Genomic DNA, 26,924 nt, shown 5'->3' on the forward strand with positions numbered 1-26,924 from the left:
CAAGAATAATTACCAATTTTTTGTTACATTTATTTGCTCCCTCCCTTTTTTTTTTTTAACTAATTCCATCAGACAACCTTTACCAGCTACTAAAACTAACATTGAGTAAAGCTGTCTCAGGATCAAGTTTTCCTCATACAGTGCTTTAGTTGTTTAAATTTAGTTATTTAATCACTTTCAAAAGAAAGTGATTGAGAAACTGGCTTGAAATATGAGATCTTGAAAGCCCTTGAATATCAGGAAACTCCATCTTATGTATCTTATATATTCATCTCCATCTTACATGTCCATGAAGGATAATTTGGAAGAAGAAAACCTTACTTCATATTTGGGCATACACAGTAGTTGTTCCATGAAAAGCTTCTTTAAAAAAGAGTTTTATGGGCAAATGGATTACAGGCATACCTCAGAGACCTTGTAAGTTCGGTTCCAGACCGCTGCAATAAAACGAATATTGCAATAAAGTGAGTCACGTGAATCTTTTGGTTTCCCACTGCATACAAAAGTTTTATTTATACTATACTGTAGTCTATTAAGTGTGCGATAGCATTATGTCTTTAAAATGTACATGTATTAATTTAAAGAAAAAAACTTTATTGCTAAAAAGTGCTAACCATCATCTGACAGCCCAGGATTGCCACAAACCTTGCATCTGTTTTAAAAAAAAAAAAAAAAAAGGTAATATCTGCAAAGCACAATAAAGTGAGGTGTGCCTATAGATTCCAAGGGCTTCCATAACAAATTACCACCAACTGGGTGGCTTGAAACAACAGAAATGTATTCCCACACGGTTCTGGAGGCCAAGAGTCTGAGATCAAGCTGTCAGCAGGGCTACCCTGCCACTAGAGGTTCTGGGGGAAAATCCTTCCTCGCCTCCATTTTCTGGTAGCTGTCGGCAATCCTCGGCTTTCTTGGCTCATGGCCACTTCACTCCAAACTCTGCCTCAGTCTTCACATCATCTTTCTTCCACGTCTGTCTTCTCTTCTGTCTGTCTCAAATTGCCCTCTATTTTTCTCTTATATGGACGTATCATTGGATTTAGGGTACAGTCATATAATTCAGGGTGATCTTGTCTGGAGACCGTTAACTTAGTTACAATTGCAAAGACTCTTTCTCTAAATAATGTAACATTCACAGTTTCCAGGGATTTGATGTGGATGTATCTTTTGGGGGGGGGCACCATTCAACCCACTACAGAGATAAATTTAGGAAATGCTGGACTAAACAAATTAAGCCATTTTTTTTGCTGCAGGATTTTGCAAAGCCTTTAATTTGTTAATGGGCACTGTGAAACTTTTAGAGAGAGAGACACTATATACAGTGATTCTCAAATGTATTTGACCATGTAATCCTATTCACAGAAGTGATGTTCCACAGAACACACTCCAGTATAGGCTTATAATTTACCTGCTAGGCAAATTCTCAGAAAGAGTATCAGTAAGTATCAGAGAAGCCAAAAATAAGTGACTGAACAGCTGAAGGCTCTCAAGGATTTGGCAAGAGTAACTATTCTAAACTATGACCATGCATCAATGCTAAAGATCATCACAATCTTACAGCCATAAAAATGAAATAAAATAAAGATTTATCCCCAATTATTAGACTGCTTCCTACCAGATTCTATTTCGGTTCAGGATAAAGTGCAAACACTCAATCGTTTGCAACCAAATCCTCCATCAGTCTTCTTGCCCTATATTAATCCTTGCTCTAGCCAAACTGATCTATGCACTGAATTTCCTACTGCCACGCTTTTGCCGTGAAAAATACCTTCCCCAATGCCTCACCTATTAACAGCCTACATTCATTTCAAGTGATGCCTCCTAGACAAAGCCTCCCTGGTCACCCCAGCAAGAAGGGCTCTCTCCCTCTGTCCTGTATTTGGCACAGGACACTTGTCAAGTGCCTGGTTTTAGAGTTCTTTGCATGAAAGATCATCTGTCACTGGCTAGTAAGCACAGCACTGGTGAACAAGGATCATAATTTAGATCTCTTCCTATCCTCTAAGTGTTCTGGCACAGTGCCTTTCACAGAATAGATGCTCAAAAGAAATTTGTTGATTGACTAAACAATCAAATTAATCTTCTCAGGAACTATGTATGTAGATGTAAAAGTGCTGTACAGACTCCCCCAGCCCACCCCATCTCCCAGATGAGAGTGGACTGGAGACCAGAAGCTTGCCCAGGAAAAGGGCAATTTAGAGTTAAGAGAGTTACCCAATCAGCGATGGATGACAGACCCAAATGCTGATGGCACCGAGGACCTAGGTTAGGCAGAGTCCTGGGTACTCTTAATGATTTAAGGCAGAACAGCATATCCAAAAGAATTGAAAGCAGGTGCTCAAATACATGTACATATGTACACATGTGACACACATGTTCATAGCAGCATTATTCACAATAACCAAAAGGTGGAAGCAACTCAAATGTCCATCAACACATGAATGGATAAACAAGTTGTAGTGTATACACACAATGGATTATGGAGCCACAAAAAGGAACAAAGCACTGATATATGCTACAAAGTAGATGAATGTCAAAAACATTATGCTAAATGAAAGAAGCCAGACACAAAAGGTCACATGTTGTATGATTCCATTTATCTGAACTATCCAGAATAGATCCAAAATAGGTCAAAGAGACAAACTTCCAGCTAGAAAATAAATAAGACCTGGGGATGTAATGTACAGCATGGCAACTATAGTTAATACTGTTTTGCATATTGGAAAGTTGTTAAGAGAGTAAGTAGATCATAAAAGTTCTCATCACAAGAAAAAAGATTTGTAACTATGTATGGGGACAGATGTTAACTAGACTTACTGTGGTGATCAACTTGCAGTATATGTATACAAATATTGAATCATTATGTTGTACACCTGAAACTAATATAATGCTATATGTCAATTATACCTCAATTTTTTAAAAAAAAGAAAAAGAAAGGGCCCTTTTTAGCCCCTAAAATCAAGAGATATTTATGCTGATTTTAGATCACAGATATGCTGTTTTAGATCATTGCCTTGTACTAGCTGAAGTTATTGTAAATGTCTGTCTCAATTTATATATTAGTCTGTTCGGGCTGTCACAACAAAATACCACAGACTGCCTGGTTTAAAAAACCGAAATCTATTTTCTCACAGTTCTAGAGGTTAGAAGTCCAAGATCAAGGTGTCATCGGGTTTGGTTTCTCCTGAGGCCTCTGTCCTTGGCTTGCTGATGGCCACCTTCTCACAGTGTCTTCACATGGCCTTTTCTCTGTGCACATGCATCCCTGGTATGCTTTCTTATTCTTATAAGGATACCAGTCTTACAGGATTAGGGCCCCACTCACATGACTTCATTTAACCTTAATTACCTCTTTAAATACCTATATCCAAATACAATTGTACTGGGGGTTAGGGATTCAATATATATATTTGAGGGGGAACACAATTCCACCCATAACAAGTTATAATAGCACAAGACTCCAATGTTCATCAGAAGGGGACTTGGTGACATAAAAAAAAAAGTCACATATTGTATGATTCCTTTTATATGAAATATCCAGAACAGGTAAATCCACAGAGACAGAATGCAGATTGGTGGCTGCTGGGGGAGGGAAAACGGGGAGAGACAACTCGATGTGTATAGAGTTTCCTTTCAGAGTGATGATAATGTTTTGGAACTAGATAGAGTTGGTGGTTGTACAACCTTTTGAATATACTAAGTGCCACTGAATTGTTCACTTTTAAATGGTTAATTTTAAATGGTTACTTTTGCTATGTGGATTTTACCTCAATTTTTTAAAAAACTTGTATAGCATATGAACAAACCTGGTATTAATGTGTAATAAGTGATGCCAAGAAAACATTTTTGTTATGGAATAATATTTAAAATATATGATTCATTTTCATAACTCTATTCTCATTTTGTCTGTGGTAAAAGGTCACAAAAGCAAAGGATTGTCTGGGACTAGTCTGTAGTTATGATTTTAATCATTTACTATTAGAAACTTTCACCTAAAAGAATACTGCACTAAACAAGAAAAGCAAAGCACAACACAACTGAATGAGCCCTTGTGGTAACTTTACCCCCATATAGTAGAGTAGGGCTCAGCTTCAGGCTTAGGAGTTATGTGCACTAGAATGTCAGCCCCAGGAGAGCAGACCCCATAGGTCTGCCTTGTCCCCCATAGATCTCCAGTGCCCCTAACACTACCAGGAACATGTAATTGTTTATCAAGCTTCTTGGAGAAGTCTGGACGCTGCAGTACAGGAGGCGAGTGGTCACTAAGGTCAGGTCAGGCCCTTGGGTTCAGGACCTGGTTCTGCTGAAAGAGACAAGGGAGGCCTGTATCCTGCAAATGCTGAGGCCTTCACACTAGCACGTCCTCGAGGTGCCACTCCCCCAACTTCTATCAGACAGATGCTAAAGGGGCTGGCAGATGAGAGGTCCCAAAGGAAGACACACAAAGTTGAACCTTCCTTGTATCTGCTCTGGCACATGGGGACTGGCACCCCTGCCTACCCTTTGCCACACTCTTATGTATTGGCTAAGTACCCATTCCTAGCTACAAGCTCTGGTTCCTGCCATAATTCCTATCAAATTCTGTGAACAGACTTTGAACTAGCTCCTCAGGTCACACTCACGTCCAGTTTACGGCTGACCACTTGGATTTGGTAACCTAGACACTGGCCTCACCCAGGCACAGCTCTGGCCCCCAAACTCTGGTCCTGCTGTTACTCATGGCCCCTACCTCTCAGGGAAGACGCACCTCAAGCCAAAAGGGTACACACTTCACACAGTCCCCACCCTATCCATGCCAAGGAGTAAAAGAGACTAACATTCAGCCTCATTAATAAAGAAGCACAAGTCAAAAATGTGGCATTAGCTTAAAAGTCAGGATGGACCGTGAAGTCACACAGTGTGAATCCAGCCGAATGGGCAAAAGATCTCTTTCTCCTGCTTTCTCCCTATTTAACCCCCTCTACTTATCCCTCTCTCATGGCCTCTCATTCTCTTATCGCCTGTTGTCTAAAGTGCTCCCTCTGTCCTCTCAGTATGTCTCTCATTGTCTTCCACCCCTCTTTTTCTCCTATCTCTTTTACTAACCAATAATATAAGATAAAGCTGATTACAATACTATAAATATTTCTTATGTATTTTTTTCATTCAATTTAGAGAGCTGTTGTCAGAACTTACAGGAGTGATGGCTAAAATGTCATTCTCCATAAGAATCCTTTGATAAAATACTGATTCCAAGTCTAGGATAGGGAAAATACAGGTGAACCTGGGATATCTTGTTGCACCAGAAAGCAAGGAAGTGCTTTTCTATAAACTGATGTTTCCTTACTCTAGCTAAACACTTCATTGAACACTTAACTCCTGGATTATGGTGTATATTATAGGTAGGATTGGATCCCCCCAAAAGGATATGTTGAAGTTCTAACCTCTGGTACCTGTGAAAGTAACCTAATTTGGAAACAGGGTCTTTGCAGGTGTCATCAAGTTTTAAGGTGAGGTCATACTAGAGGAGAGTGGGTCTTTAATCCAATATGACTGATGTCCTTATAAGAAAGAAGAGTCACAAAGGCAGAGACATGCAGGAAAAAGATGGCCATGTGACAATGGAGGCAGAAATGGCAGTGATGCATTCAGAAGCCAAGGAACAGCAAAGATTGCCAGTAAACACCCAGAAGCTAGAAGAGGCAAGCAAGGGCTCTCCACTGCAGGTTTCAGAGGGCCCTGCCAACACCTTGATTTCAGACTTCTAGCCTCCAGAACTGTGAGGCTATACATTTATGTTATTTTAAGCCACCCACAGGAAACTAATACAGTTTCCCTCAAATATACAGTACTCGGGTTTTTTTTAATGCTTAGGACTTCTTCAAGAATTCTTATTACTGATACTAGTTATTCACTCCTGACTTACCTAATTTTGAGATCAGGAAATTTAACTATTTATATATAACAGAAAATACATAACTAAAATTTGTCGTAAGTTGATTTCATTTTAACGTGAATGTGCCACAGTACCAATGAGCTTGGTTCTTGGGCCATGGCTTAAATCATTCTCCATAAGAAACCTTTGATAAAATACTGATTCCAAGTCTAGGAGAGGGAAAATACAAGTGAACCCGGGATATTTTGTTGCGCCAGAAAGCAAGAAAGTATTCAAAGACTAACCAGGACATGTCAAAAGGTCACAGGAGGTTATAGGATGCAGCTTGAAAGGGTTCCTGCTACCCAAATTTGGGACAACTTGAGCAGCAAATGGAAATAGAGTAATGATAATAATGGATTGTTTGTAAAAAAAATAGTAATAATCCATGCTCCATGGTGATACTCAAAAGAGAGAAGGAGAAAGAGATTTTCTTCATAGAAGAATGTCAACTAAAAAATATAGAAGGAAGGATAGGATTAGAAAATGACCATTTTGCAGCCTGTGATGTAATTATTAATTTAGGCAATGGATGCAAAAAATGTAGGGGAAACAGTATATTCACATCGAGTCAAAGTATCACTGCACAGAGGATTTACTAATTATAAAGGAGAAATGTAGGAATATGGGGGACACCTCACTAACTGGTGGATCACTAACTGAATGACCACACTTAGCAGCATATTATATGCTTTCTGGTGTGATGCAAAAAGAGACACACAATCTTACCTATGTAACATTTTTTCCAAAAATGTTTCCCTAAAAGTAATCAAGAAAAAAACAATCAGACCAATGCCGAATGTGATACATTCTACAAGGGAACTAACTGGCTTGGTCTCTTCAAAAAACCAGTGTCATCAAAAAGGGAGGGGGCAGTTATTCTATATTAAATGAGACCGAAGACATAACAACTAAACATAATTCATGAATCTTGATTGGATCCCAGACTGAAAAAATAATCATAAAAAGACATCTGGGGGAATTCCCTGGTGGTCCAGTGTTTAGGACTCCGCGCTTCCTCTGTGGGGGGCATGGGTTCGAACGCTGGTCAGGGAACTAAGATCCCACAAGCTGTGCAGCGCGGCCAAAAATTTTTTTAAATAATAAATAATAAAAAAAGACATTTGGGGAGAAACTGAATACAAATTATACATCAGAATTATTGCTAATTTTCTCAGGTATGATCATGGTATTATGGTTACATAGGGGAAGGGTCGTTATTCTCAAGAGATGCTTGCTAAAGTCAAGGGTCACAATATCTGCAACTTTCAAATGTTAACCATTGGTCAATCTAAGCAAAGGATGTATAGATGTTAATTTTATTATCCTTTCAACTTTCCTGTAGATTTGAAAATTTTCAACTAAAATGTAGGGGGTGGAGACTTGAACATGATCTCAATTGTGTGTTTCTTTAGTTTCTTCATGATCCTGAACAGTAAAGCATTCCCCATGTCCTTGTAAATTACCTTTTGTTTCAAATGCCTTCTAATCTGACCCTCCTGAAGCACTTGAAGCTGAACTCACACCTGTTCCAAGAAAAGTATGGTTTCCACTGCCCAAAAGGGTACAGGCTTTCCCTCTTCACAGCTGTATCACTAAGAGCATTTTTCTCCTTCAGCACCTCACGTGTTTGTCATTTTCTCATGGATGTGTGCAGCTTTAGGAATCTGTTACTGTCTCTTTGTGACTTAAAGATGAATCATTCTCCCAGTCTCTGGAAGAAAAGATACCATATGACCTCCTCATTGCCCTGTAGCAAGAGGGGGCCACACCCACAGCCCTCTGCTCAGATCACTAGTAGATTCCAACAGTGGCTTCCAAAGTTTATAACAGATGCCAAGGTATGTTAGGAACACTACTGGGCTAAAAATTGGGAATCTCCTTGGGAAAGTCATTTCACCTCTCAGGCCTTCTGTTTCTTCATTAGTTTAAAAGAGTGATTGGAATGAATGTTTTTAAAATCCTCTTCAAGCTCTCACAGTTTATCATTCAAGTCCCTGCTTCCTTGGCCCAGAAGGCAAAGCTAGGGCTAAGTCTCCTCCTTGAGAACAGTCCTCAAATTCTAGGCTGCTGCCATGGTGAAGTAGCACCCTCAGCTCTTCTCCAAACGGAAACATTTTCATTGCAGCACTATTTACAATAGCCAGGACATCGACGCAACCTAAATGCCCATCAACAAAGGAATGGATAAAGAAAATGTGGTACATATATACAATGGAATATTATTCAGCTATAAGTAAAGAACAAAATGATGCCATTTGCAGCAACAGGGATGGGCCTAGAGACTGTCATACTGAGTGAAGTAAGTCAGACAAAGACAAATATCATGAGATATCACTTATATGTGGAATCTAAAAAATGGGTACAAATGAAATTAGCTACAAAATGAAATAGAGTTACAGATGTAGAAAACAAACTTATGGTTACCAGGGGGTAAAGGGGGTGAGGGATAAATTGGGAGATTGGGATTGACACATACACACTTCTATATATAAAATAGATAACGAATAAGGACCTACTGTATGGCACAGGGAACTCTACTCAATACTCTGTAATGGCCTATATGGGAAAAGAACCTAAAAAAGAGTGGATATATGTATATGTATAACTGATCCACTTGGCTGTACACCTGAAACTAACACAACATTGTAAATCAACCATACTCCAATAAAAATTTTAAAAACAAACAAAAATTAACCTACCTAAGCACCTGGCCTATACCTACCTTCCTTCTGGAAACAAATGTGTCAGTTGGCAACTTGTAAGCCTCAGAAAGAAATTAATTCCATATGTACTTAGCATGCTATATAAAGAGAGCATCAAAGGAGGACACCCTGTGTGGAATATGGTTAGCGGCTTTCTTTATTCTCTAAAGTTGAACACTATCTGTTAGCTATAGGCCCCCTTGGAAAATTCTGACAGGGCCAAAGGATAGAAGATGATGGAAGATATGGGCAGAAATTGCAAAGGAAATCAGTAAACTTTCATCCAGGGTGTGACCAGGGCAGATGAAGAAGATGAAAAGTATAAGAGATCGGTAATAAATGGAGAAGAAAAAATTTTAGAAAATATCATACTGGAAACTGGTTCTTTCTCCACATTCAGTTCACCACCCTATGCTTCAATGGTATTTTCTATCCTGTTCATTTTCATAATAAATAATGATGCGAAACTATTTAAACAGCATCCTTCCCTGGTTAACCATTCAAGCCAAGCAGCGGTCCACAAAACTGTGATAGTCTCCAGGGTGAAGAAGCCACTACCTCCTTATGATTCGCTAATAGAGTTCAGATTGGATACTGTGAAAGCCAGAAGTGGGCCTGCCCTACCTCTAAGGGACACAGGCTAAATCAAGCCCTCCTGTCTTTCACGTGACATAGGCAAGTTTTGTTTTGTTTTGGTTTGGTTTTTTGCCACTCCGCACTGCTTGCAGGAACTTAGTTCCCTGACAAGGGATTGAACCAGCACCCTCTCAGTAGTGAAATCGCAGAGTCCTAACCACTGCACAGTCAAGGAATTTCCACAAGAATGCATTTAAACAAAGTAAAAGAAAAGGTCCTTTTCCTTTTAAAGGAAAGAACCCAGTACTCAGTGAGCTCTGGCCACAACTGAGAGCTGAGGTGGTTTATAGTGACCCGTCTGCATATTTTCTTAGTTAAATTAGATTTGTCATCTGTTGCTTATTCAACAAATTTGCTATAGTCAGTGTATTTGTAGTTAAAAAAAGAAAAATGTTTGGGTACTTCAGAGAGCTAATAGGGGCCTGTCAGGGAGCTCTCTCACAGAAGTCAAAGAGAAAGGCCATGTCTCTCGATCCTTATTGTGAGCTGTATTCATGTAAATAATTTGTTTTGTTTATTCTTTTATCAACATCTCTTCCTTTCAAATGTAAATTCCATAAAGGTTTTTCACCACTGAATCCCCAACCCGTAGCATATAGTGAAATGCAATAAAGAAGATATAAATATAACATTTGTAATAAGGAAAAAATGTGATATGGTTCTCTATTTATTCACATCTTTATTTTCAGGAGATTTTTAAGTTTTCTTTATATAGATCCCAGAACACATTTCTCACTAAGCTTATTCCTGGGTATTTTGTGAGTTTTATTTGTTTTTAAAAATGCAATCTCTCTTTCTCTTATTATATTTTATAGCCCAGCAATGCTGGCATGTGGGACAACTTTCGATTTGAGTATGTCTAGCCTGCTTGCAGCCAGCGCACTAAACTCTCTTATTAAATCCAATAGCTGGGGGTTCATTTTGCTTGATTCTCTTAGTAGGCTAGGTATAAAATCATATCATCTGCAAACAATAAAATTTTGTCTTTTCCTTTCCAACAATCTAAATCTTGTTTCTGTTTCATCTTTAATTGCACTAGTGACAAACTGGGAAAGACATCAAATAATAATGGTAATGGTGAGTGTTCTATCATCCATTCATGGTTCTAATGAGAAGGCCTCTGTTGTTTCCTCATTCTGATTTTCACAACTGGAGCCCAGCAACCTCCCATGTGCTCACTTCCTTTCACTTTACTCTTATTACAGACAACTTAAAATAATCCTAATATAACAATCTAAGTCTTAATAACACCAGGGTGGTTAGCTCTCAAAGAAGTCTCCTTTCTGCCCCTAAACCACAATGTGAGAGCATCCCTTTGCCTCTGTTAAACACACACACACACACACACACACACACACACACACAGAGCACATGTAGCATGTCCAAGCTATGCCACCTCAGGGATTCAGGGGCTGTGGAGGGTGGTGGAGCAACGCTGATGCCTCAAGGGCTCAGCACATCCACAGCACTCGTGGCTAAGGCAGTTCCTGCAGCTCTGAGAACATCAAGAATTGGCACCCTTGGCATAAACACGCGCATTTCCATGATGAGTCCCGGCAGCACCATATGAATTAGCGGATATTAACTGTGTGTTTGTCCTAATCAGCACAAAATTGAACAGCATATTGAAACAATATAAAACGAATTACTTCTGCTCCTGCCCCAAACAATGACTCTGGTGGACTCTGGCTCTTTTCGTTGGTCCAACTACCCATCCACGCTTGAGCAAATTCTTTTTCTGTCTCCTCTACTTAATTCAAAGCAGGCTGAAACTGGAAACCATTTTGGAGCTCATGGAGAGACTGCCCTTCTCTGGTCTCAGACCTTCTCCATCTCCTGCACACATCTCCTCCTTTTCAGAACCAAGCTCTGCCACTAGCTGCCTCCAGGTGATGAAGGCCACGGTCACAAATACAGGGCAATACACTGTCAGGTGCAATGGCACCAGGACCTAAGTGTATGGACCTGATGCACCACCTAGACAAGGAGGTCTTCTCCAGGGAATCCCATCCTCCCCAGCCCACTGTCCAAGCTTTGCTGCTGTCAGAGCAGCCATAGGGGAAGCTTGGTGTCATCTCCACCGATGACACTCAAAACTACTTCCAAGACTTCTCTTGGGTTTTCCCAACTATGGCAGCAGGAGAGTCATTATGGGGAAGAGACCTGGGAGATGGACGATAACAGCAGTTATATCTCCCCTTCAGCCAGCCTTTGGCACTGGCTCTACTGCCACCATCATTCTCGAGCTATGTGCAAATAACTTAGAACCTTCCTTCCCCCTTCTTAGCCTCTTGCAGGGCTACAGCCTCCCTGGTCTAGTAGGAGAGGCAAGAGTATATATGTGTGTCCATACTGATCTCATGCATTGGGGGTAGGGAAGGCAGCCTTTGTCCCCATCCCCGGCTTCTGTCTCTCACCCCTTGATGAAAGTATGCAGCAAATGTGCTGGCCCAAGCTATATTCCAGAGTCAACCCTAACCCCAACTTTTCTAATGTTTATCCCCAATGCTATGTTTCATTCATTCATTCATTCATGTTTAGCTTCATTCCAGTCCCCAGCCCCGAACAGTGCCCACCCTTAATGCCCAGCCCAGAAATCCAAGCCCTGGTATTACACTAATAATAAATCATTGTAGCTAACGCTTGTAAGCTAGCACATGCACACACGCGTGCACGTGCGCGCGCGCGCACACACACACACACACACACATTCAGTCTTTATAGCAATCCTCTGAAGTAGGTACTATTATTATTCCCCTTTTACAGGTGACAAAACTGAGGCTCCAGGGGATTAGGTGACTTTCCCAAGGTCACATAGCTTGTAAATAGCAAAGCTGAGATTTGAACCCAGGATCTGCAATCCTAACCTCTGAGCTCATGCCAACACAGAAAGTTTCACTCCCTGTCCCCAATCCAACCTCAGTCCCACCCTCAGGCTCTCCAGATATGATGGCAGTCGGCGCTCCTTAATAATGCAGCTGAGACCCACAGCCTGCCACCCAAAGTCAGGAGGCAGAGTCTGCCCACCTTGCCCCATCAAGTGCTCTCCTGACACACCCTTTCCCTTCGTACAGACAACAACAGAGCCCAAGTCAGTGAGAGGTCAGTGCTTAACCAGGCCACGGCGGTCAGCTCCTGGAAGTCCTAGGGAGCTTCCCAGCTGCTGACTAAAATGAGCTTCAGACACCCAGGATGCGGCCATGGCACCTCAGGCCTACCTTCCAGGGCTGTGGAGGATGTTGCTGCATCAAAAGCATTCCTGTGTCTGGAAACGGCTGTGAAATCTGTGGGCAGCGGAAGAAGGCAGCTGTGGGACGAAAAGAAGGCCTGAGGGTGAGAGAGTTGACAGGAAATAGGCCTGGGCAGAGGCCTTCACTTCCCCTGCAAGAAACAGCAGTGGAACCCACACACTGCCATTCTAGCGGAACCCTGGGCATTGACTTCTCTGAGCTGTGTGTCAGCAACTCCAGGCTGCTGTTCTGCAACTTTCTGGACCAAACTGTGCTCTCCCACTTTATGTGACTTTCCCAGCAAACACGCCTAGTTTTATTCTCAAACTGACTCAACATCTCTCAGCTCCATCTGCCCCTATTCCCCCATCCCCACACTTCTAGCACTTCTTAAGGCATTCATCACTGTGGATTATTATTAATAACCAGATGTACAATTTGTTCAGAATTTACAGGCTAACTCATTTAGTTCTTACATTCATAAGTCATTTAGTGCTTTGAGATAGGTACTATGCCCATTTTACAGATGGGGAAACTAAATCCTAAACTCAATTGCCTCAAGTCAAACAACTGACATAACACTTTAACAGGGTCAGTATAAGACAAATAATCACACATTCTTTTTATTGAGATCAAGATAATGCCTTTTACTGAGATCAAGATAACTTTGCTTTAGCGAATGCTAAGCAGGCAAAACAAAAAATGACCCACTGGTTTCTCTGGCCTTTGAGTCACCAGTTTAAGATCCTTGAGTTACCTAACTCAAATCAGCCTGCCTATGCGGAACCATGCTCTTAACACCTAGGCTATCCCACTGCTCTATTATTCCCTTTGTTACTAGTCAGTCCACCAGTCCTAAAAAGAGTTGTGTGAGAAAGGAAGCAAAGAACCAGTGTTGAAGAATCCCCAGTGCAGCTTAGAGGGGAATTCCCACCAACCTATACTGCAATACAAATCACTAAGATACAAGACAGAACGTTGTAATCCTAAATTTGTGCACAGTGCAGGGAAAGAACGCTATCTAATTCTTTAAATCCCAATATAGAACATTTCCAAAGAGAAGCAAAACTTGCTTTAAAAATAAGGGGGAAAAAAAAGCAAAAGATGCCATCAGGGGGCTTCCCTGGTGGCGCAGTGGTTGAGAGTCCGCCTGCCGATGCAGGGGACACGGGTTCGTGCCCCGGTCCGGGAAGATCCCACATGCTGCAGAGCAGCTGGGCCCGTGAGCCATGGCCGCTGAGCCTGCGCGTTCGGAGCCTGTGCTCCGCAACGGGAGAGGCCACAGCAGTGAGAGGCCCACGTACTGCAAAAAAAAAAAAAAAAAGATGCCATCAGAGTCATTTTGTGTCTATTTCATTATCTTGTTAAGACAATGCTTTCCAGCCACAACCAATGGACAGGTCAAGGGGGTAGGGGGAATACAACAGCTAAGAACAAGTATGAAACATGATCTAGGGAAGTGGGTTCTAACCTGGGACCATGGAATCTTTAGTGGCCTTCAGGGGCTCCCGGTACATCTTGGAAGCTCCTTCAAAAATTTGTGTGTATGTGCCTTTTTCTGGAAAGAGGGTTCATGGCTATCATCAAGAGGCCCACTACTGGGGGAAAAAAACCCACTAAGAACCACTAACTTACAGTAAAAGTAAATCTCTTCTATAACCCAGCAGTATTTTCTAAAACCCAACTGCCCCTCCCTCCTGAAAATAGTGACCTCTCCCCCAGTGACACCTTAGAGGAGCTGGGGGGGGGGGGTACCAGGAACTCACTGACACCAGGCTTGGCAGCCCATCTTACAAGCCCTTCCTATCATTCCTGTGCCCCTGCCTAGTCTCCTCCACAATGGAAGGCCAAGTATGATCCCACAGCACCCTAATTAAGCCAAACTGGGAACATTCAAAAGAGCTAAAAGGGATATAACATGGAGAATAAACAGTCAGTCCCCAGGAGAACACAGCTCAAGTAGCCTGCAGAATCGCTCAGGGAAGGCTGGTAAGGCTGGAATCAGTCAGGGAAGCAGATGAGGTTTCTGAAGGTTAGGGAGGAAGAGCATATTACATGGGCTGGGCTTGCAGGTGTAACAAGCAGAGATCAGAGGCAGAAACAGATTAAAGCAACAGAGATGCTAGGAAGGAACAGATGGTCTGGTCCAGGGCCAGGGAGGAAATGAAAGGCAAGATGAAGGCCATATCATTAAGCATCACTGAGAGATGAGGCTTGAACATTTGTATGGAAGATGTCAGAGACTGGGCAGATTTCAATGGGGAAAGAGAGTACGTGACTATGCTCTACAGAGGAAGCGACTGAGAAATGTGGTTTAAATCAATAGAAAACAGAAGAAAGATATGACTGCAGAGAAGAGAAATTGGCCAGCACATGGAGTGTCAGGTATTAGTTTTGAAGGGACATGGTAGATGAATGGAAAAGTCAGCAAGGGGTATATAAGACAAGATGCAGGTATGGATAAATGGGGTGACTTAGGTCAAAGGAAATGAAGGGATCCTCCCCTCCATTTCCCCACCACAGACCTCCGCAGCCTACAGGCCTCCCACCATATGCCTATAGCCTGCCTGCACATAGGTCTGCCCTTGGCTCTAGTAACTATTAACATAGAATTATTGTTAAGTACCTGTGATGGTTTCAATGTCCATCTCTGCCCATACCTCAATGGAGCAACCTTTTTCCCAACTGAGTAGCAAGGATTAAAGAAAAATAAAAATTATAGCACAAGAAAGTCAGAAAATGACCAATAGTCTCCTCCTCAGTTCTAGAACAAGTCCCATACCCTGAACCTGAATGATCTGCATTCTTTTCCTTGACTTGTTGTTATTGCAGGAAATGGTGAAATTCTCAACATCCTAACAACCATCAGTAAATGACTGGTTAAATAGATTAGGGTTTATCTGTACTCTGGAATACTAAGCAGCTACTTTAAAGAATGAACTGCATCCAGATGTACTAACATAGAAAAATGTCTGAGATTCCTTGCTGGGCGAAAAAAAAACAAGCTGGAGATCATATATATAATGTAAAAAAAAAAATTATACAAATAAATATATATTATATAATTGTGCTTGATATTCATCCATTCATTCAGGAATTATTTATTGAGCATCTTCTGTGTATCAGGCACCACACAAAAATCTCTGCCCATACAGAACTTACATTCCAGTGGGGAAGATGCATAATAAACAAGAGAAATAAACAAAAGGCATATGTACCATGTACAAAGTGCTAAGGATAAAAAGAAATCTGAGAAGGGGGACAGAAGTGTGGGGTGGTTGTGATTTTTGACACCACTATCTAGTCTAGACCTCTAGGAGGTATATTTGAGTAAAGAATGGAGGGAAGTGAGGGAGGAAGTCAGGCTGCTGTCCTTAGGAAGAGCCAGGGAAATAGGAAAAGCAAAGGCTCTGAGGCAGGAGCCTGCCTGGAGGGTTACAGCCAGTGGGGGAGAAGGGACAGAGCAAGCAGGGGTAACAGGGCCTTGTAGACATTGTGAGAACACTGCTTTTACCCTAAGTGAGATGGATACATCTGCAAAGAAAAGCATCTTAGAAAAAATGTTAATTAGCAGTTAATTGAGAAATGTGATTAGGAATAGGTGTGGAAAAATCTTTTTACTTTTCACATTATATACTTTTATACAGGTATATACTTTTATATATATATATATATATATATATACACATACACACACACAGGTGTAACAAGCAGAGATCAGAGGCAGAAACAGAAATATATATATATACAGGTATATACTTTTATATATATATACTTTTATACTTTTATATATATATATAAAAGTATATATATATACTTTTATAAAAGTATATATACTTTTAAATTTTTATTGAGTTTCTATACCTTTTATTATTAATTTTTAAACTAGTTCAAACTCAAGATTTCTATTTTTTAATGGTAAAAATCAGCATTCCAATAAACACATAAATTCAATTAATTTGCTGCTTTTGTAGTGGTCTGTGTTTTCTTAGATTCTGTATTTGTCTATTTGCCATCCATTCATCACAGAGCCAATTATGTTAACTATATTTTCTTATTTTCTGTATTCTTGATACTCTAGGGCCCTTACAGACCCAGAGAGAGACTGCCCCTCCCAGAGTTTGCTAATTCCTAAAGGTAATAACAACTTGCCAAAGAACACACCTTTCATATGCAAACCAATCAATCTCCCAGTCTATACTCCCAACTACCTTTTTATCTAACTCTCACACAACCGAGCCAATGTTTCCCCCACCCTAAATCAAACCCAGAGCTAGGTACCGGGCAACTACAGACAGCCCCTATGTCCCAAGGCCCAATGCAGTTATTCAAGCCAGCCAATTCTAAACTGTTCATTCTGCCCTACCTTGCCTTTCCCCAGTAAAGGCTCTGGTCCAATGTTTCCTGCCCGCCCCCCCTTCTGCCTCCTGACCATCCTTTCCCCTGGGGCCCTGTGTGATGTGGTATAAAATCTTCATTCAACAGCACTGACGAATGGATAAACAAAAAGGTCCTATTGTATAGCACAGGGAACTATTTTCAGTATCCTGTGATAAACCAAACGGAAAAGAAATGAAAACAAATGTGTATGTGTATATATATATACTTATATATGTATATTATATGTATAACTGAGTCACTTCGCTGTACAGCAGTAATTAACACAACATTGTAATTCAACTATCCGTCAATAAAAATTTAAAAAAAAAAAAACAGCACTGACATCTCCAAACCGTCACTCAATCAAACTTCTATAAATTAAATCCTGGGAATAATTTTAGAATAGGTAGCTATGTGTCTCTTAAAAATTCCAAGGATTTCCAGGTAGAGAGGAAGAGGGGTCATTTTGTTTTGTTTTTCATTTTAACTGCTGAATTAACTTTCCCCAGCTCATTCAGACTTCAGCCTATGTCCTTGAGAAGCAGGAAAAGACCACCAAAAACCATGAAGTGACAAAACTACAAATGTGACTTAGCTGAGCAAACTGTGCCCTAGTTAAAAACAAAAACACAAAATCACATCTTCCTCCTGCCACTGTCAACAATTGCTATAGGTAAGGAGGCCTTAGAAGGAGAAAGTTAAAGGGTGCAGGTGGTATTCAATGTGAGGAAGTCTGTAGGGGAAGCCAGGATGGGGGGCTTCCGCTAGACCTGAAGGGGGTGGATCACAGAAGAGCACCTGCTTCAGCCCTCAAACTATTCTGGAACAGGGATTGAGATGCCTAATTAAAAGTGTCAGAGTGGAGTTTTTATATAAAAGAAAGATCTGAAGCGGAAGTCATTAGAAACCTAAGAGAATACAAAAGTTGAACCAAATTAAGTCAGAGAAGGCGTGTGAATGGGTGTTTAGAAGTGTTTGTTGACTGTGGTCAGACTTTGAAAGAGAGCCATAAAATGCAAATTATAGGTTTGCATTAGGGCAGGGGCCTGCAAACATCTGGAAATGGCCAGATAATAAATATTTCCAAGCTCTACTGTATTTGTCATATCATCCCAACTCTGCCATTATAGCACAAAGCAGCCATAGACTACATAAATGAATGAGCATGACTGTGTCCAATGAAACTTTACTGATGGGCACTGAAATTTGGATTTTACATAATTTTCACTTGTCACAAGATAGTATTCATCTTTTGATTTTTTTTCAACCATGTGAAAGTGTAAAAACCATTCTTAGTTTCCAGGCTGCAGTTTACTGACACTTTTCCTTAGGGAATGAAGTTTAGAAGGCTGCAAAGATCTTAGGAGAAAAAAAATGCTGGGCTTTGTTTCTTTTTCTGAGGATACCTCTTGGTGTGGGAAATCTTGCAAAACTCCTTAACAAGGAATTCCTACACCTTGTTACTCTTCCATTCTGAGTCTGTCTCAGCGTATTCAATTCTCACTCTCCCTCTGACTCACCAAATAGGGTCCTAATCCCCTTTTCTCATGTTGCTGTGGGTTCCTCTGTGTATTAGGCCAGTGTTACATCCCTGAGCTAAAGGAAACATCAGGATGGACTTAACTTATGAGACATAGTAGCATTTATTGGATTTGGGACCCAGAAAACACCTTAAAATAACGTGCTCCAACTCCTATATTTTATAGCTAAAGCAACAGAGGCTCAGTGAGGGTTAACGGCTTGCCCAAGGTCACCCAGCTCTCTGGAAACAGGCCTGGGACTAGAACTCACGTTTCCAGCTTCTTCCACATTTGTACATTTCTGCTCCACTACTTCATTTGCACTCTCAGGAAAAAATTATGGAGCTTGCTATGGAATTGAGGGGTGGGTACTGTGTGGAGAGATTGTAAACACTTTGTTAAAAGAACATAGAACATAATTAAAATGCCATTACCACATCTATAGAATATTTTTGTATTGCCACTCCCAAACTTGGGGCAAGGAGAAAGAAATTGTGGAGATCTGGGAGACAGGGGGAGTTGAGAAGTATTTGCAAGGGATGCTCAAATACACACCTTCCCTAAGCATTGTCTACATACTACTAATGATAATAATGTCTTCCACATATCAATATTCTACAGCAATTCTCAGAGTGTGGTCCAGGAACCCCCGGGGGTCCCTAGACACTTTCAGAGGCTCCATGAGGTCAAAACTGTTTTCATAATAAAACTAACACTTTATTTGCCCTTTTCACTGTCAATCTCTCAAAAATATACAGCAAAATTTCCAGAGGCAACTCCGTGTGTAATATTGTAACAGACTGAATGCCAAAGTAGATATAAGAATCCAACTGGCTTCTATCAAGCAAGACACTAAAGAGATTTATGAAGATGTAAAACAATATCACTCTTCTTACTAATTTTTTTTTGTTTTAGAAAATACTGTCGGGCTTCGCTGGTGGCGCAGTAGTTGAGAGTCCGCCTGCCAATGAGGGCGACGCGGGTTTGTGCCCCGGTCCGCGAGGATCCCACATGCTGCGGAGCGGCTGGGCCCATGGGCCATGGCCGCTGAGCCTGCGCGTCCGGAGCCCGTGCTCCGCAGCGAAAGAGGCCACAACAGTGAGAGGCCCGCGTACCGCAAAAAAAAAAAAAAAAACACTGTCATTTTTCTCACAAATGTATTATTTGTTAACATCTAACAGATTTATTATTTTTAAAAATGAATTAACAAATAAATATTTTAATTGTTCAGTTTTAATTTCTAATACAACAGATATCAATAAACAAACAAGAGACTTTTATAATGCCTCCTCAATAGTAAAGGAGTCCTGACCACAAAGTCTGAGAACTCACTGATTTACAATTTCTCAACTCTTTTGCCCATGCACACACAAAAAAATTAATTTGAAAGTGTTACTGAATTTTTAGTAGCCTTTTATCAATATGCATTTTCTTAAAAGATACTAAAATTACAACTACTAGTATATGGTTTAAAACGGCCTTTATCACCACAGAAATAAAATTTGCAACTCCACAGGACTAAAATTATAAATATCTAAGATAGAAAAACTCTACTGCACAAACGATGCAGTTTAATCAACAACTCAATGGCAAGAAAAGAAAGAGGGCAAAGAAAATAGGACATAAGAGACTCAGAAGACCTAGAAACCAAATGCAATGTGTCTACCTCATAAGACCCTGATTCTAACCAACCAACCATAACAAAGCACTCATGAGACAACTGGGGAAATTTGGATCCTGAGAAGATATTTGATGATATTAAAGAATTGTTACTTTTATTTAAGTGTAATAATGGTATTGTGGCTGTGTTTTCTTAAACAATCCTTACCTTTTAGGGATACAGGCTAAAGTATTTATGGATAAAATCATTTAATATGTTGGACTTCCTTCCAAATAATCCAGTAGGAAGGGGAGTAAGAGAGATGTAAGCAAGATTGGCCATAAAATGATAATTATCAAAGCTTGGAGGTGGATACATGAGATACCATTCTTTATACGTTCGTGTATGCTTAGAAAAGTCCACAATAAAAAAAAACATTTAATAGGTTGTCATGCTAAAAAAAAAGTGATAAACCACTTCCCTAACTCATTCTTGATTTAGCCATTTGCAAATCAAAAAGCCATATAATTTTCGGCAGGGAACTTAAACAAGGCCCCCCCTCGTAACCAGAACATCAGATGGTAAGAGAATACACTTAGAGCAAAAAGCATATCACAGGAGGGATTACAACTCTGCAGAAAGCAGCTATTAAAAAAAGCTGCCCCCAAAGGGGACTCTTGCTTTGGGTGGAACACAGGACCTGTGAAAAGAACCCTTAGATCTATCTTGTCCTACCTACTCCAAGACGCCCACTGGGTAGCTACTAGTTTCTTACCAATCTACAAGTATACTAGTCTCCCTTGGAGGGCCACCATGTTATCAGAGGTATCCAGAAGTGCCTGGAACAGGAACGATCATGAAAGTGGACCACTTTACTTGAACCTGAGCTCACCTATACGGATCTCATAGACTGGTTTTTTTGTTTTTCTTTTTTTTCATAGACCGTTTTTAATGACAAAATTTAACAGACGCATATTGAAGAATGACTCATTTTACTATTTATTTTTCTACACTGACCACATTTTTAAAAAAACTATATTGCACAAAAGCCCACCACAACAACTTTGAAAAGTAGTTTGGAATTATTTACTAAAGTATAAGATACATATATCCTATGATCCCTCTATTCCATTCCTTGGTACATATCCAACAAAAATGCATATATATTTGTACCAGGCGACAAGCACAAGAAATTCTTAACGACAATGAAGTCAACCCCATGTCCATCAATAATAGAATGGATAAATTATTATATATATAATCATAATGGAATATGAGACAGCAGTAAACATGAGCAAACAACAGCTACACCTACAACAGGGATGAATCTTATAAAGTTGAGCAAAAAAGACATATCCCAAAGAAAACTTTCTGTAGTGTTAAAGAAAAAATAATAATCTCATCTCTTGGTAAAGACTGAGTACTGAGTAGAAAAAAAACTGAGGCCAAACTGAGGAACTTAATCCAGCACAGAGTCTAGGCTCTGGAAGATGAAAACTGGGAGGACAAGAAATAGGGCAGGTCATTTAAAGCCAAAAAGACCAAGACTCTTCTTGGACTGATATTAGGAAAACAAAGCCTCATAGTGAGGTTGATTAGCTATGGGAATTGTGTTACCCAGCCAGGTTCACACAGATGTGGGCAGGCTAGGTAGCCAAGCTGGTGCTTCTTAGTATTAGTCCATCTAGGTATAGAGTTCAAAAATGGGCAAAACTTTAAAAAGCAAGGAAGTGGTTACCATAAAAGTCAGGATAATGGTTACCTGGGGTGTAGGGGAAGGTTGAGAAAGAGGTGATCTGGATGGGACACATGAGAAGCAGTTCTGGGGATAACAGCAATGTTCTATTTTTTGATCTGGGTGGTGCTTTTGTGTTTTTTTTCTAATTATATTTATTTTGTAATTATTCATCATACTTTGTGTTTTATGTACCTTTTCTCTGTGTGTTATCTTTCACAATTAATAAAGGTTTAGAATAAACAAATCAGCCTCATTTTATATAACTATAGTAGTCCCTCTGAAATTGTTAAACTTTTAATAAGTGTATTAATACACTTTGACTTTTGAATGAAGGTATCAGTAGAAAATGGAAGCCGTCTATTTCTGACTTGGCAAATTCTCGTATGTTAAGTTCTCATGCCTGTTGCCTTAAATACAGATGAGCTGTAGAATAAAGTTAAGAAACTATTCCAAAATATGACATTTGGGTTCTAAAGAATCCCAAGAGCATTCTAAGAATGACTTGGAAAAGTACTGTATTGTAACTTATACCATAATTTAATTTGAACCTTCTCCATTTTACTAAGCCTTATACCAATTGAGCTAACATTTCCAGGCCATGAAAAGTAATTTGAAAGAACTCCCACATTCTCAGAACACTAGAAAACCAGTGCTCTGGAGATCACACTCTACAAGTTGGCTCAAGCAAATTTCAATATGCAAATACATGCTTTTACATTAAGCTTCATTAAAATACACTTACCGGTTTAAGTGGAGGCTGATTTTGTAACCACATTTGGAATTTAGATTCTTACTACTTTAAAACAAATGCTATGTAAACATGAAAATTAGATAATCAAATGATTCTGTGCCCTCCTTCTACAACACTTTTCACTTGAAACAACTGATGTACTTTAAAACACAAATCTTCAAAATACCCCCGTGAGGAAATGGAGTCCCGAGCTTTGGAAATACACTTTAACCAAGTCAAAAGCAGACTGCCCTGATGTCATGAAGACCACTGGAACAGGGGAATCTTAGAAAGGTCATCTGAAACTCATCCCAGAAGCCCTTTCCAGGCCCAAACAGGCCCTTTCCAGGCCCAAACAGGCCCTTTGCATTCTCCTGTCCTTGCCTGCCAACTGCAGGAAGCTGACCTGCATTCCTAGAGCTGGCCTCCTTTCCTCCGAGCCTGTGGGGTCCTCTCTCCCCAAGTTTGGCTGCAAAAGGACCCATGATCTCCTTCACACTCCCTTCATTACTCTGCTTTTTTGAGGAAAGGGAAGAGTGTGATAAAAAGACAGAACACAGAGACCTAGAGCACTCATCCACCATGTAATGCAGCCCACACCCCTCCAAAACCTGAGGGGGAAGTGTCATTAGACCCTCATTTTACAGAGAAGAAAATCAAAGCCCGAAGAACTTGTGGAATCTGAGGTCACACAGCTAACAGAGCAGAGCCCCACCAAACCACTGCTTAGGGCAACTGACTTCCCTGCCTCTCTGCAGACTTGGTATCTTAGACCCCACTCCACTCAGTGGTTCAGAGTTAGGGCTTAAGGTCAGATAATCCTCATTGACATCCCAGGTCCATCACTTCCAAGGTGTGTGATCTCAGATGGATTACTTAGCCTCTCTGGCTTCAGTTATCCAAGTCAAAGCTCAATGAATGGTGGCCATTATTATCATTTCTTTCACACATGCTAAGGTCTAGTGTAAACCTCTGTTCTCAGACTTTCCTTTCACTCAGGGTCACCTGAGGGAACTTGTTAAAAGCAGATTTCTCCTGCTCTTCCCTGGGAACTTCTGAGCCAGATCTAGGAAGCACCATTTTAATTCTTTAACAAGAGTCCTAGAGATTCTAATACAGAGAGCCAAATTTTAGCAAATACCAATCAAGTACTTCTACTTTCTCTTTTTACTCCTTTGAAATAAAAGAGCTCACCAGATCTATACATACATTTGTTTCCCTCAGGAAAGCTCTGGTTCTAAGAACTTGAGGTCTTTCTTCTGAAACAGATCCCATTACATATCTGTCTTCTAGCTGGTGGCTTTCAAACATTTTTTACCATAACCACAATAACAAATACATTTTACATAGCAACTAAGAACACATGTGTTTATATATACATATATAAATAATTTTTTCACAAAATAAGGTGCTCACTATGCACATTGCTATTTTCATTCTTTTTTTATCATTAATGATAGGCACAACTTTCTAATTTTATTTCACAACCAATAATGAGTTGCAATCAATAAAGACCAACACTAAAATGACCCAGATGTTGGAATTAGCATGCAAGGAATTTAAAGGAACTATTATAAATATGTTCAAAGATATAAAAGAAAATGTGCACATAATGAATGAATAGAGAACCTAAGCAAAAAATAAAAACTATAAAAAAGAACCAAATGGAAATCCTAGAATTGAAAAAATATGTATATGAAATTAAAACTGCACTTACTAGACAGATTGAGATGGCAGAAGAAAGTCAGAACTAGAAATTATTCAGTTTGAAAAACACAAAGGAAAAAAAAAATGGAAGAGTCCCAGAGACCTATAGGACAATATCAAGCAATCTAACATACATATAACTTGAACCCCAAAATTATCCAGAAGAGAGAAGAAGCCCTCCAAAATGTCAAGAATAGTGGCCAAACAGTCTCCTAACTTGGTGAAAGATATAAATTTACAAATTCAAGAAGCCCAGCAAAACCCAAGCAGAAGAAATGAAAAACACACCTATGTATATTACAGTTAAACTGTTGAAAATCAAAGATAAAGAGAAGAATATTTAAAGCAGCCAGAGAAAAACAGCTCATTACTACAATGATACCTTTACTATCCAACTTCTCATCTGAAACAATGAAGGCCATAAGACAGTGATGCAACATCTTTAAAGCATTTACAGAATAAAAAACTTTCAACTCAAAATTCTACCTCCAGTGAAAATATTCTTCAACAATGCAAGCAGGGACTTCTCTGGTGGCACAGTGGTTAAGAATCTGCCTGCCAATGCAGGGGACATGGGTTTGAGCCCTCGTTCAGGAAGATCCCACAAGCTGCAGAGCAACTAAGCCCGTGCACCACAACTACTGAGCCTGCACTCTAGAGCCCGTGAGCCACAACTACTGAGCCAGCATGCCACAACTACTGAAGCCCACGCGCCTAGAGCCCGTGCTCCACAACAAGAGAAGCCACTGCAATAAGAAACCCGCGCACTTTAATGAAGAGTAGCCCCTGCTCACCACAACTGGAAAAGGCCTGCATGCAGCAACAAACATCCAATGCAGCCAAAAATTAATTTTAAAAAAACAATGAAAGCAAAATAAAGATGTTTTCAGATAAATGACAACTAAAAGAATTCATCACCAACATAAGTACACTATAAGAAATGCTAAAGGAAGAAATTCAGGCTGAAAAGTAATGATACCAGATGGAAATTCAGATCTTCAGGGAGAAATAAAGATGACCAGAAGTAGTAAAAATGTAGATAAATATAAAAGACAATCTTTCTTCTCTTAATATATTTAAATACATATGACCATTTAAGCAAATTATAATATTGTGGTATTTTTAGCATACTTATATTAATACATATGACAACTGTAGCATAAACTGGAGTCAACAAACTTTTTCTGTAAGGGGCCATATGGGAAATATTTTAGACTCTGTAAGCTATTGATATATGGTCTCTGTTGCAACTACTCAACTCTGCCATCATAACATAAAAGCATCCACAGACAATACAAAAATAAATGGGTATAGTTGTGTTGCACTAAAACAAAAGCAGGTACAGGGCAAGATTTGGCCCAAATGTCACGGTTTGTCAACCTCTGGGATAAAGAATTGGGGGTAAGTGAAACTGTATGGTTGCAAAATTTTTATATTTTGCATTAAATGGAACCAAAACTCTAAGTAGGCGCTAAGAAAACTTTAAGGATGTATACTGTAATCACTAGAGCAACCATTCAAAACAAAAATGCAAAGAAGAATAACTAAAAAATATAGAAAATAAAATGGAATTCTAAAAAAACCTAATTGACTTAAGAGAAAACAGTGAGGAAGGAACAAAGAAACAACAAAAACAAAAACAAAAACAACTCAGTAGAACCAATAGAAAACAAATAGTAAAATGGTAGACCCAAATCCAAATCTACCAATGATTTACAGTAAATGTAAATGGACCAAACATTCCAATTAAAAAGCAGAGATTATCAGACTCAGTAGAAAAGCAAGACCCAACTACATGCTTTCAAGAGACACACTTGTGCCAATTATCAATATTTTGCCTCTCAGCCCCAAATTCATCTTTCTTTTCAGGCTCTGTAAAAATGGAGTTAGGAATCTAAATATTTTCCCTTTGCCACCTGCCACAATGTTAAGCTTTGTCAGTGGTGATCACTGGAGATACACTGCAGGAAGAAAAGATTTTCTTTGCTGGCTTCAGAGTGCTCTCTCACCAGACACCTGCAACACTGTCAGCTTCTCTAGTGCCCAACTCCTAAGTGCACAATGGTCAGCAGCACCCAGCATCCAGCAGATTCTCCAGAACCCCTTGGGCAGTCTCATAGCAGAAACCACCTCTGTGTGAACAACTTTCCTCAGCATCCTAGAGGGCAAGTTTCTGGCAAGTTCCAGAGGGTGGATTTCCAGCAAGATTTGTTGATGTGGCACCACATTGACTTCTCTGCCATACCGTGAGCTATGGCCCAACCTTCTCCAACAAGGTGGAGCTTTGCATCAGCTTTGGCAAGAGGGAGGTGGAGGGAGAGACCCTTCCTTGGGCACCCTATCTCAGCCCTAGAAATAGGGGTGCTACTTATATCTGCTCTTCTTATATTCTTGAGTTTTTTGGGGTTTTTTTGCTTTTTACTAATCAATCCCTCATTATTCCAATCCCCTCTTTTACTTAATAATTCTTTATATTAAACTTTTCTGGTTCAAATTACTGTAGTTTCTGTCCCCCAGTTGGACTCTCACTAATATGACACTTGAAATACAGAGATATATAGGTTAAAAAAAAGATGTTAAAAAAAAACCCTGCAAACAGTAAGCATAAAAAATACGGATTAGCTATATAATTATTATATAAAGTACTCTTCAAGATGGAGTATTACCAGAGAAATAGTGAGGCATTTCACAATTATAAGAGATCTAATTAATTAGGAAGACATAAATATGTATGTGACTAATAACAAAGTTCAAGATACATAAA

General features: G+C 39.8%; 1 protein-coding gene across 1 annotated transcript in view; it reads right to left on the reverse strand.

Annotated features, from left to right (window-relative positions):
- Nucleotides 1-26,924, reverse strand: part of ITGA6 (integrin subunit alpha 6) — a 328,970-nt gene that overhangs the window by 296,748 nt on the left and 5,298 nt on the right. Inside the window, exon 2 of the mRNA XM_060302245.1 lies at nucleotides 12,474-12,562. The gene's annotated coding sequence lies outside the window, so the exon portion shown is untranslated. The remainder of the gene's footprint in view (nucleotides 1-12,473; nucleotides 12,563-26,924) is intronic.

This window comes from Globicephala melas, chromosome 7 (genome assembly GCF_963455315.2).
Source record: "Globicephala melas chromosome 7, mGloMel1.2, whole genome shotgun sequence".
Lineage (NCBI taxonomy): Eukaryota > Metazoa > Chordata > Mammalia > Artiodactyla > Delphinidae > Globicephala > Globicephala melas.